Genomic DNA, 11,314 nt, shown 5'->3' on the forward strand with positions numbered 1-11,314 from the left:
TGCCAAAGTAAGTAAATGAATAAATTTTGCCCCTAAGTCTTATTTGATACTTCTCTTCCTAACGTGGGCCTTCCCTAACCACTGTTTTTAAAGTAACCTCTATACCAGATGACATTACACTCTATCCCATACCATTTTAATATATCCCACATTATTTTAATTTCCTTAATTTCAGCCTTTACAGTGCGTATTAATCTTATTTATTTGTTTGCTTGGTTATTGTCTATATTCTCTTTTAAAATCCAAATTCAGTAAACTCACCTTCTTTCTTGCTTACCACTGAAATTCCAATACACAACATAATCTCCATACACAACAATCACTGTGTTTGTGGAAAAAATGAACAAATGAGTAAATGAATGTGTTTATCAGCTTTTCATTACCGTGACCAAGAAAACTGACAAGAAAAACTTAGAGGATGAAAAGTGTATTGGGGCTCATGGTTTCAAAGGTTCAGTCTGTGATTGGTGACTCCATTGCTCTGAGCCTGAGATGAAGTAGAGCATTAGGGCAAGAGGTGACAAAGGAAAGCTCCTGTGCTCGGAGCAGCCCAGAAACAGATAGATAGATAGATAGATAGACAGACAGGCAGATAGATAGATAGATACTAGGGACAATACAAACTCCAAAGCCACACTCCCAGTGACCTACTTTCTCCAATAAAACCTACCTGCCTATAGTTACTACCCAGAAAATTAGTCCCTTCAAGTTATTACTCTATTAATTCACTGATTATGTTACACCTCTCATAATATAATCATTTCACTTCTGAACATTCTTGTATTGTCTCACACATGAGCTTTGGGGGGACATCTCATACCCAAACCATAACAATGAACAAAAAGAGCAATACAGAGATATTTCTAAGGGAAAGATGAGGGAAGATTAAGGCAGTCTTTTGCCCTTTATCAAAGCTTAACCAAAGTAAATATAAAGAGTCTGTTGTTTACCCCATTAAAATTATTTATAAAAATGCCAGATTGCACAGGTTCTTATATTAACTTTTATTCTTAGGTATTTTAAACCAGAGAGTACAATTTATTCATTTCCTTTATTTTTTTCCCCTTGTTCTGAGCCAATTCTTATCCTTGACAAATGTTCCCCCAACTCATAGCCATGTTGGTAGAATTTTTTTTGTCTTTGATGTGGGAACTTTTCAGTGGTTTTTGAACATTAAAATAGTTTCAACTGTCAGACTTAAGGTTTTTTTCTCTGTTAAACCACAAATACTTTTCTCCAGAGTAATAGTTTTATTTATATGCTTATTAATTCTATTTTTAAGACACGTGTAGATTTATTTATTTATTTTAGCTGAGTATGGTCTCTTTTTTAATTTTTTTATTGATTTTATTTTAAAAATACATGACAGTGGGATGCATTACAATTCTTATTATACAGAGACATGCCTAAACTTTAAAGTAATAAATCCGAAAAAATGTCCAAATGATGTTTTATAATTATCAAACTTTTCTTGAAAGTTATTAATTGGCATGCTTTTTAAATTAAAAAAAAAATTATCAAAAAGTATACAAAATTTGAAGATAGAGATCAGTGAATTGTCCACTTTCTAGATCAAGAAATAGAGGATTTCCAGCACTATGAAAAAAAATCTTATCGTATGCACTCTCAATTCCTATCTTTTTCCTTCTCCACTGTAGTTTAGTTTGGCCTAATTTGAAATTCAGATAAACAGAATCATAAAATATGTTTTTTTATGTGACTGACTTCTTTCCTACTGCATTATGCCTGTAAGATTCATCTATATTGTTATGAGTAGCAGTATTTTATTCTCTGTCACTGCTATTTATTGTTACACTAGAGATTCCACAATTTATCTATCCATTTCACTGTTGATGGAAATTGGGTTTATTTCCAGTGTTTGATTTAGGGATAATGCTTCTATAAAAATTTTTTCTGTGTGTCTCTTGAGATACATGTGCAAGCAGTTCTGTTGGAGATAATCCTAGCTGTGGAATTGCAATGTTTTAAGGTATGTATATGTTCAGTTTGGGGATATTGCCTCTAGATTTTCAAATTCTTCATAGCAATTTAAACATTAACCAGTGCTGTATGAGAATTCCAGTTGATTCACATTCTTGCCATCTCTTGGTACTAAAAGTCCTTTGATTTTAGTTATACTTGTGGGTATGTGGTAGAATGTCATTGTGGTTGGAATTTAATTTTCCTGATGACTAGTACTGTTGAACATTTTTTATTTGTTTTGGGCATTCAGATTTCCATCTTATGCTCATTTTCCTTTTTGGTTTTTCTTTTATTTATTGCTTTTTTGTATGAGTGTTTTATTTAGCCTGCACTCTCAATTATTTGTATAACAAATATGTTGGCTTATTTCTCATTCATGACTTGGTTTTTAGCTTAATCCATGCCATCATTTTGTTGAACAGAGCTTCTACACATTAAAGTGTGGTAATTTTTCATTTCCCCCATATTGGTAGGATTGTTTACTTCATATTTAAGAAATATTTAACTCTAAATTGTGAATATATGATCTGGTATTTTCAAAAAGTTGTAAATTGCTCTTCGTAGCATTTGTATTGCACTCTGATTAGTATTGTGCTTTCTGTGAGTTATGAGATATGAATCAAGATTGAATTTTTTTTCATATGCGCCAATTAAACCATCAACTTTCATGGAAAAGTTCATCCTTTCCCCATTGTGTTGTAGGACTGGTTTGACTTTAAATAAATAAATAAATAAATAAATAAATAAATACACTTATGATCTCTTTATTCTGTTACATTAGTTTATTCTTCTGTCCTTGCACTAATACAATACTGATTTCATTATTGAAGCTTTATGATAAGATAAAACAAATTCAACTGATCTTTCTTCCAGATCATTTAGCCACACTTGCCCTTTTTGTTTCCATATAAATTTTAGAATCAAATGTCTGGTCCCACAAAAATAAAAGAAAAGTAAAAAATGTATCTTTACCAAAAAAAATCTTCTTTCAATTTTTATTGGGATTGCATTAACTTTATAAATAAATTCGAGGAAAATTAACTTCTTTATAATATTGATTTCTCTAATATATGATCATAGCATTTAATTTATGTAAGCCTTTTAAACTACAATCTAAATTTTCCATTAGATTTAAAATTTTTGTTGAAGATCTTTCACATATTTTGTAAATGTATTCCTAAGTATTCATTATTTTTGGTGCTATGTTAAATGGCATCTTAAAATTTTAAAAATGATATTTCTGCTTGTTATTGTTTAAAAATAAACATAAATTTCTGATAGTTAAGAAGCCCTTTTTCTGAAAATTTAATGGGAAATAACTGCAGGATTATGTAGGGAAGAAAGGTAGTCCTGGATATTTTGAAGATTAAATTCACATAGTTTGAAATAGTGTTTATGGATAATTCATTCATTCATTCATTCAGTTATTCAAACCTTAACAACTTTGTTTCATTTACTAGATACCATTGAGAGACACTGGGAACATACAAAACACAATGTAACAGCTCTATGATAGAGGTATATAAACAGGACTATAAAATAAATAAATAAATTATATATATATATATATATATATTATACATTATATAGTTATATGTATATCATTTAAAAATGTATAAATTGTTTTTTTCTCATGTGTACCATCTAATTTAATCCCTAAGACAATCTTGTGAATTGTAGGAATGGAGACTTTGACAAGAAAGATACTCTTTTATATCATGACTTATAATTATGGGCCTAGGACTTAAACAGAGGTCCTTGAACCCTGAATCAAGAGCACGCTGTACTTAAACTTGCATTGGCACTGAAGATCCCTGTTTGTATAGTGCAGTGTTCTCACTGATATATTCTTATGAATAGACATAATTGAGGAGCTGAGCTTGTATTCCCTTGGGAAGTAAACTCCATGAGAACAAGAATTTTAATCTGTTTTATTCATGACTATAAATCTATTACATAAAGTAATACCTGCATCATAGTTAGCAATGAATGATTTTTATATGAAGAAAAATGAAGAAGTAACTTTACTTGGAAGTAGACAAAGATGAGGAAAGACATTGACATTACTGGTTTATAGACTTAATGTAAACAGTTAAATTTGGTGCAAGAATTAGAAGGTTATGTGCAGGCAAGGGATTACCAAGATCCTGAATATAATCAGACAAATTTAAAAGCAAGAAGTGAATATTTTTGTTTTATCAATTCATTCAAGTTATTTGCTGTTACTCTGTTGTCATAGATAATTGACAGATAACTGGTTCTTCAACTCACCTATCTGACCCCTAATACATTTTAGAAATATAAATAAATATGTAATATCCATCTGAAAGCATATTGGATTATGTTCTTATGCTTGTCTATTAGTTTTTCAAAACCTTGAAGCTATAAGTTCTCTATTTTAAAGCAATGGACTACTTTTATTTGTATATTTAAATTTTTTTCTGTTAGTGATATATAACAATAGTGACTGTTAATTTAATTCAGAATTATAATAGTTTAATTTACAAGTTTATCATAGAAATCTAATATTTTTATCAAACATAGACTTTTTCCCTAGGTTTTCTATTGTTTCATTGGAATGGTTATTTCTTCTCCAGTAAAACCAAATTGTCATAATCATTATAACATTTTTCTTTTTTAAAAATTGAGGTGAAATTCATGAAACTTAAAATTATTATTAAGTTTATAATTTGGTGGTATTTAATACATTCCCAACATTGTAAAACTATGATCTCTTTCTACCTTCAGAACATTTTTAGTGCCAAAAAGAAATCTCATTAAGCATTCAGCTCACATTCCCCTCTTGTCTAAGAAATTGGCAAGCACCAATTCTTTCTGTCTTTATAGATTTATCTGTTCTGGATATTTATATAAATAGAATTGAATAATACGAACTTTTTGTGTCTGGCTTCTTTTCCTGAGCATATTGTTTTCAAGATACATCCACATTCATCGATACTTGATTTTATAATTAAATAATATTCCATTGTGTGTGTATACATATATATGTCATGTTTTCTTTATCTATTTATCATGAGTTATTTTCATCTTTTGGCTGCTGTGAAAGACTGTGGTATGTTCTTCAAAGAATGTTCTTTAAATAATGTAATGTTTTTAATAGTTACTTTATGTCTAATCTCTTACCCACTGCACTATTCCCAATATTGATCAAATATATTTTATTGGAATCTCATAAGGGTACTACATAAAAAAAGGTTGTTCCAGAATTAGTCAGCAGTAATTGTTGTACAATTGTTTACATCCGGCCAAAAATTTGTTTCTTAATTTTATTAAAATCACTTAAAATATATTTGTATATGTAACTCAAAGGATAAACTGAAAAAAGACATGTTTAGAATATTCACTGTTCATGGTTATATTTTAAAAAAACAATTAATTCGTATAGTGTCTTTCATTAATTAGAAAAACTTTAGTTTCCTTTTACTTTAATTATTTGTTTATGCTATTCTATGAATTTTGATTTTGTTCTCCTCTAGTAACTTCTGGAAGTTTATCCTCTTCAGAGTATTCCTTGTAATCAGGTAAAATTTTTGAAAATTGTCTCTTTACTTGGAACTGAGAATTCTGAACTATCTCCTAGAAAATCCAAATTTTTTGTGTGGAGAAAGAAGAATCAAGGAGTTAGGTAATAATTCAAATCCGATTATAAAAAGTCTATGCTCCTCTCTTCTAAAAATACATGCAGTTACCAAAACTAGTATTTTGTTTTTCATTCTGACCTCAGTCAAGTGCATCATATTTTATCATTCACTAATTAGCATTATTTGTCATCATGGGACATTTCATTGCAGCAGTTATGTCCGTCCGAGTCAGTTTCTCTAATAGGGAATTTAGTTGGACATGATCTTACAGCAAAACTAAATTCTGCTCTTAGGTGAATTGTATTTTTCCGAGCTGTTGAAGTAGTTGAAATAAAACAACAACAACAACAACAAAACAAAAACAACTCTCCCCTCTCCCTCTTTGGAAGGCAATGCCTATGCATGTGTTTCTTCACCAATGCTGTGTCATGAGTTTTTCAAGCTCTACCTCACCAAGGGCAAAAGCATTTTATACATGCAGGAGAGATGCTTTATACAGCTAAATGAGTTTTCTGAGATTTCTGACACTGACCATTTTGTATAAAAGTGGATGCTGACCCTGTGTAGGAACATTAATAGCATGGTCTCAAAGCAATCATTGCTAGAAAGTTCTTTTTTAAAAGAAAGTAATATTATTTTCTTTTACTGGACTTTGTTACAAAGATCTTTTCCTTTGTTGTAATTATTTTTCAAGGCTTGTGTATATTTGGATTCTGGCCAAAGACTGAAGATGAGTTCTAAGATAGCCTCTGGGAAAATGGTATTCACTTTCCACTTAGTGTCTGCTATATTGTGACTACTGTCACTAAAATGCAAAGAATCTATTATTAACTCTCCAGTCAGTGCATTTGAAGGGCAGCAATATTTATGTTACTTAATTCTTCTCATGTCTGAAATAGTCTTATGTTTTCTTTGGTTAACATAAACCAATTCAGTGTTCTGTGGTCTGGGCACAGGCATGGTAGGCATGTTAGGCATGGTGGATGAATGGCATCATACACATCTATACAGAGAAACAGAGGGGTCTGGTACTGATGTAGGATTCTAGAAAGGGAAGAATCACTATGAATGAATTCCTTCCACCCTCACACTACAGTTGTGCAGAGACTTTTCCAAGATCATAAGTATGTCCAATGACAATATTGGCAGAAACATCATGTCTACAAACCCCCAAAGAAGTGTTTCCTCAAACAGTATCTTTGGCATTACATTGTATAGAATTATGAGGTGGAAGACAGGGTGAATGATATTAATTTTGATAGCTGCATCCACCAAGAAATAGAGAAACAGTGGTATCTGTTTTATTATTAAAAATAGTGTGAACTGTAATTCTTAATTTTCTCATAATCAAGGTCCTTTTAATTTATTAAAGAATTGAAGGAAGAAAAGGGAGAAATCTACATTAACTTTTATAAAATTAATGGTGATAGTTTAGCAGAAAAGTATCATATACTTCATTTAAGCATCACTCTATTAGCTAATATGTTTAAAAACAAGAGGGATAGAATACACCATCTGGATTTAAAACTGTAGGAGAAAGAGGCTTGGTTGGAAGCTTGTACATTAAATGAAAATATTTATACTAGAAGAACTTGATTTGTGCATGCATGGTGGCAGGCAATTAATTTCTTGACTAATGACAAAATCAAATGTTTGAATTGAAAGCTAAACATGTGGCATTTGAAAAAAAAATGTCTTAAAATGCAACACACATATAAACCTACCTAAAATATAAAACTGAGGGAACTGGGTAAGTTATGAAATATCTATTTTTGAGAATCTTCATGACTTCTTTCTCTGACCTCAGTGCTCTTCCACCCCTTATGCATTTCTTTAGATCTCTTTTTGAGCAATCATTTAATGAGGTGTTACTATGTACCAGGTATTGTAGTAAGTAATCCCCATAGATTCTTTCATTTAAAACTCAAAACAACCCTGTGAGTAAAGTTTAAGTAATGGAATGAAACATCCCCCAGCCAGTAGGTAAGCAAAGTCACAGACTGAATGCAGGCCACCCCAAGGCTAAGATGGAATGATAACCAATACTTTCATTAATGTGGTGAAGAGTTAGGAACTTTACCCACCCACAGACAATCAGGATGAAGTGTCTTGAGGAAGGGTTTCTCCTCTGAGAAGAAGATAATCTTGGAACTTCCAACTGGACTCAACTCCTTAGAAGTAGAGATAGACATTTGTTGGACTTTATAAAAGTCCATTAAGTTTACCACCATTTTTAGAAGAATAATCTAGACAGGAGATCAATTCCAAGAAAATTTCAGGAGAGTGACAGAAAAGTGGGTACTGCAAGCATTGCCACACAGTGAAAAGATATAAACACGACCCCCCACCATGTTTTGGTGAGCCACTTGTAAAAAGACTGAGGAATTATTTTTTTTTAAAAAAATATAATCTGACTGTAAACATGACAGACTGCAGAATAGCTAGAAACATTGAAGGATTCCTTAATTGCAATCAACCTCAATATGGCGTTTTGGAAGAAATATTAGTTCAGGAAACAAAGAGCGAGACCAATAGAGAATAGTGTGGTTGGTTCCCTCACCAGAGGTGCAATGGTAATGTTTCAAGCTCTATAAAGTGCTGTCATTTAAGGACTAAATACCACTGAAGAAGAGTTCTTATGGCAACTGAAAATAACAAGGGAGGGCCAGGGGAGAGGAGGGATGGGGCCAAGGAAGAAGGGATGAAATAAATCGAACACCTAGTGAGTGCCGGGAACTCAGCAATGAACGATTTTATATTTACCATCTCCATTTACCTTTTCAGCTCCATTTACCTTACTAAAACTGCACTGCCACTATCTAAAGACTTCCAGTCTGTACTGTAGAACAGGATCCTATTCCACCAGCATCCCTATTTTCCTGAAACAGGCACATTCTCACTGATGGGATTTGTAAGGAGGCTATTTACCGAAGGGTAGAGGAACATCATCAACAGTGGTGTGGTAATGTGCCCTTAGGAATAGCTAGGAGCTTCTGCCATGACTAGGCCTAAAGAGGCAAGGGAAGTAACAGTTATGAGAATGGGAGGGATGTGGAAGAGGAGCAGGGTCTCTCAGTGTAGAGGGCTAATTTGGGTCAGAGGTGGCTGAGGGAATAGAATCTTGAAGCTTCTCCTCCTCTTGCATTACCCATCTCCTATCCATGCCTCTCTATCCACAGCAGAAACTTCTAATTCCACAAACTTTTTCTGAATCATAAGGTCTAAGTGTCTGCAGACTTTGTGTAACAGCCTGGACCTGCTGCAAAGCTTCTTCTTGCTATGGAACCCTTTCCAAACTGACAGCTTAAACCAGGTATATCTTGGCCTAAATTCCAAAAAGCCCTCCTAAGCACTATGCCTCTTTTCTTTGCAGCACAATAAAAGGTATGGAAAACCTCTCTTACTTTCAAAGCAATAGTCTGACATTTCCAAGGTCACTGAATTCTTAGAGACTTCACTAAGGTGGAAAACTTCTGGAACATCCTGAGGTTTAGGTTTTCATCCTCTGGGAAGCATGCATCTTAATTTCTTATCTAAGGTTCTTAGTTCTGGATCACCAGAGGCATTTACTATAATATTATCAGCATTATGATCAAGTCAGTATATATAGCATATAGACTATAAATAATTTAAACATGAGAATGGCAGGAAAATTGCCTTGTCCACAGACAAAACAGTAAATATACACTTTTGTCTCTGAAGCTTACTTCTGATTATCTTTGTCAGATATTATTAATTGGCCAAATCAACAACTATATACTAACTACTGAGGGCTGAAGTGATTTTTCTTTAAAATTTGGAATTACAGATTAAGTTTGAGATAATTCTGTAAGACCTAAAAGATTTGAGCACTATCAAAAAAGCTATTTAGAGGGTGTGTTAGTCAGCTTTCCATTACTATAATAGATACCTGAAATAATTAAGTTATAGAGAGAAAAGATTTGTTTGGGCTCACAGTTTTGTAGACTTCAGTCTATGGTCAATTGATCCGTTTGCTTCTGGGTCTGTGATGAGGCAGTATATCATGGTGGGGAGTGCAGGGTGGACAAGGCAGTTCTCAGCATGACTAGAAAGTGAAAGAGGAAGAAAAGGGCTGGGGTCCCATTTTCCCATTCGGAGGCACACCCATTTGGGGCTGAAGATCTCCCACTAGGTCTCTCACTTCTTAAATATTCCCCAACCTCCCAAGAGTGCCAAGCTGGGGACTAAGCTTTAACACCTGGACCTTTGGGGGACATTTAAGATCCAAACCATGGAAGATGCATAAGTGATATAAACCAACTTCCCCTGAATTTAAAAAAAAAATTTGTTGTGGAGCTATTTTTTTTTTGATTCACTCAAGCATGTATTGTCACTTTCAGATTGTTGTATTTTCAGAATTGGGGAAAGAGCATTTCTAAAATAGAGAGAAGAGCTGTATGGACTTATTTTTCAATCAGGAGAGTGTTTAAGCAGCAAATAAGATTTGAGGTTCCCAACTATTTTAAGACTCAAAAAGCAGTCCGGCTGCGATTTTATGTTTCAAATAGAGGCCCCTCACCAGTCAAATGTTATATGCAGCCCACTGAATTTCAAAGAATTCAGAGGAAGTGTTGTTTCAAATAAGTGACTGTCCTGGCAAGAATTCCTATGCTTTTTTGAATTTTCATAGAATAGAGGTGAAAAACTAAATGAAAATATAAAGGAAGCATTTTTAAAACTTAAAAGTTTCTTCCTATATTTAGACTGAATAGAAAAAAAAAGGAATTAAAATCACTCTGGTAAACATCTGGTTGAATTTTGCTAGCTAGCTCTTCATGTTTTAAGCATTCCAGCTTTCCTCATGTGGATGAATAACATTTAAGTGGTATATTTGTTACTGTTCATAACACTGATCTTTAAAAAAAAGAACATGGCATTGTTTGTGGAGCCTAGTGATGTGGGAAATTGTTGTTTGTCATTCAATTAGCTTGCTCATTTTTGGTGAACATTGCCTATCCTAGCAGAAATGATGTGGTTTACAGAGTGAATTGTCTTGTTCTTAGTGACTCAACCATACCCAGGGTGGGACGTGTCTATTGGAAACATAGAGCTCTTGTCTAGCAAGAGACCCCTTCAGGAAGGGAATCTGGGCAAGGCCTGGCAGAACTGTAAGTAAAACACAGTAATACCAGAGTGGGTTCCCACAGGAATTAAAGGCTCACTTATGCCTTCAGGGAAAACAGCAAGTTTTAAGGTCAAATGAATTTTAAGGCTGTTTAATGGAGAAGAATCTTCTTGTTTGATTTTATTATATAAACATTTTGTTCTAACAAATGTAGGATTGAATAATTCAGTTACTGTTTGTAGCAGTTTTTGCATATTTGTTCCATTCCATAAAATAAATTATGAAGATAACAAAGATAATTTCTGAATTACCACTAGGTTTTTTTTTTTGTGTGTGTGTGTGTGTTTTAGTAAAAAACACCTGGTATATTGTTCTTCAATGATAGAGGGTTTTAAAAATCTTTTAATCATGGCAGATTTTAAATAAAATAATGAATCCCATTATCCATCATCAAGCTTTTACAATCTTTATCATAGGAAAAATGCTTTTCTATCATAATTTCACAAAATATGAGCTATGAGGTCTCCAAAAGATCAGCCTGATAGATTACCAATATTTTACAGACCATTTATATAGATATTAAGGGTTTTTTAAGTTCTTAACAATTTGGATGCATGTGGAAACCAATGCATCTGGGTCCTTG

Source organism: Urocitellus parryii, chromosome 10 (genome assembly GCF_045843805.1).
Source record: "Urocitellus parryii isolate mUroPar1 chromosome 10, mUroPar1.hap1, whole genome shotgun sequence".
NCBI classification, from domain to species: Eukaryota; Metazoa; Chordata; class Mammalia; order Rodentia; family Sciuridae; genus Urocitellus; species Urocitellus parryii.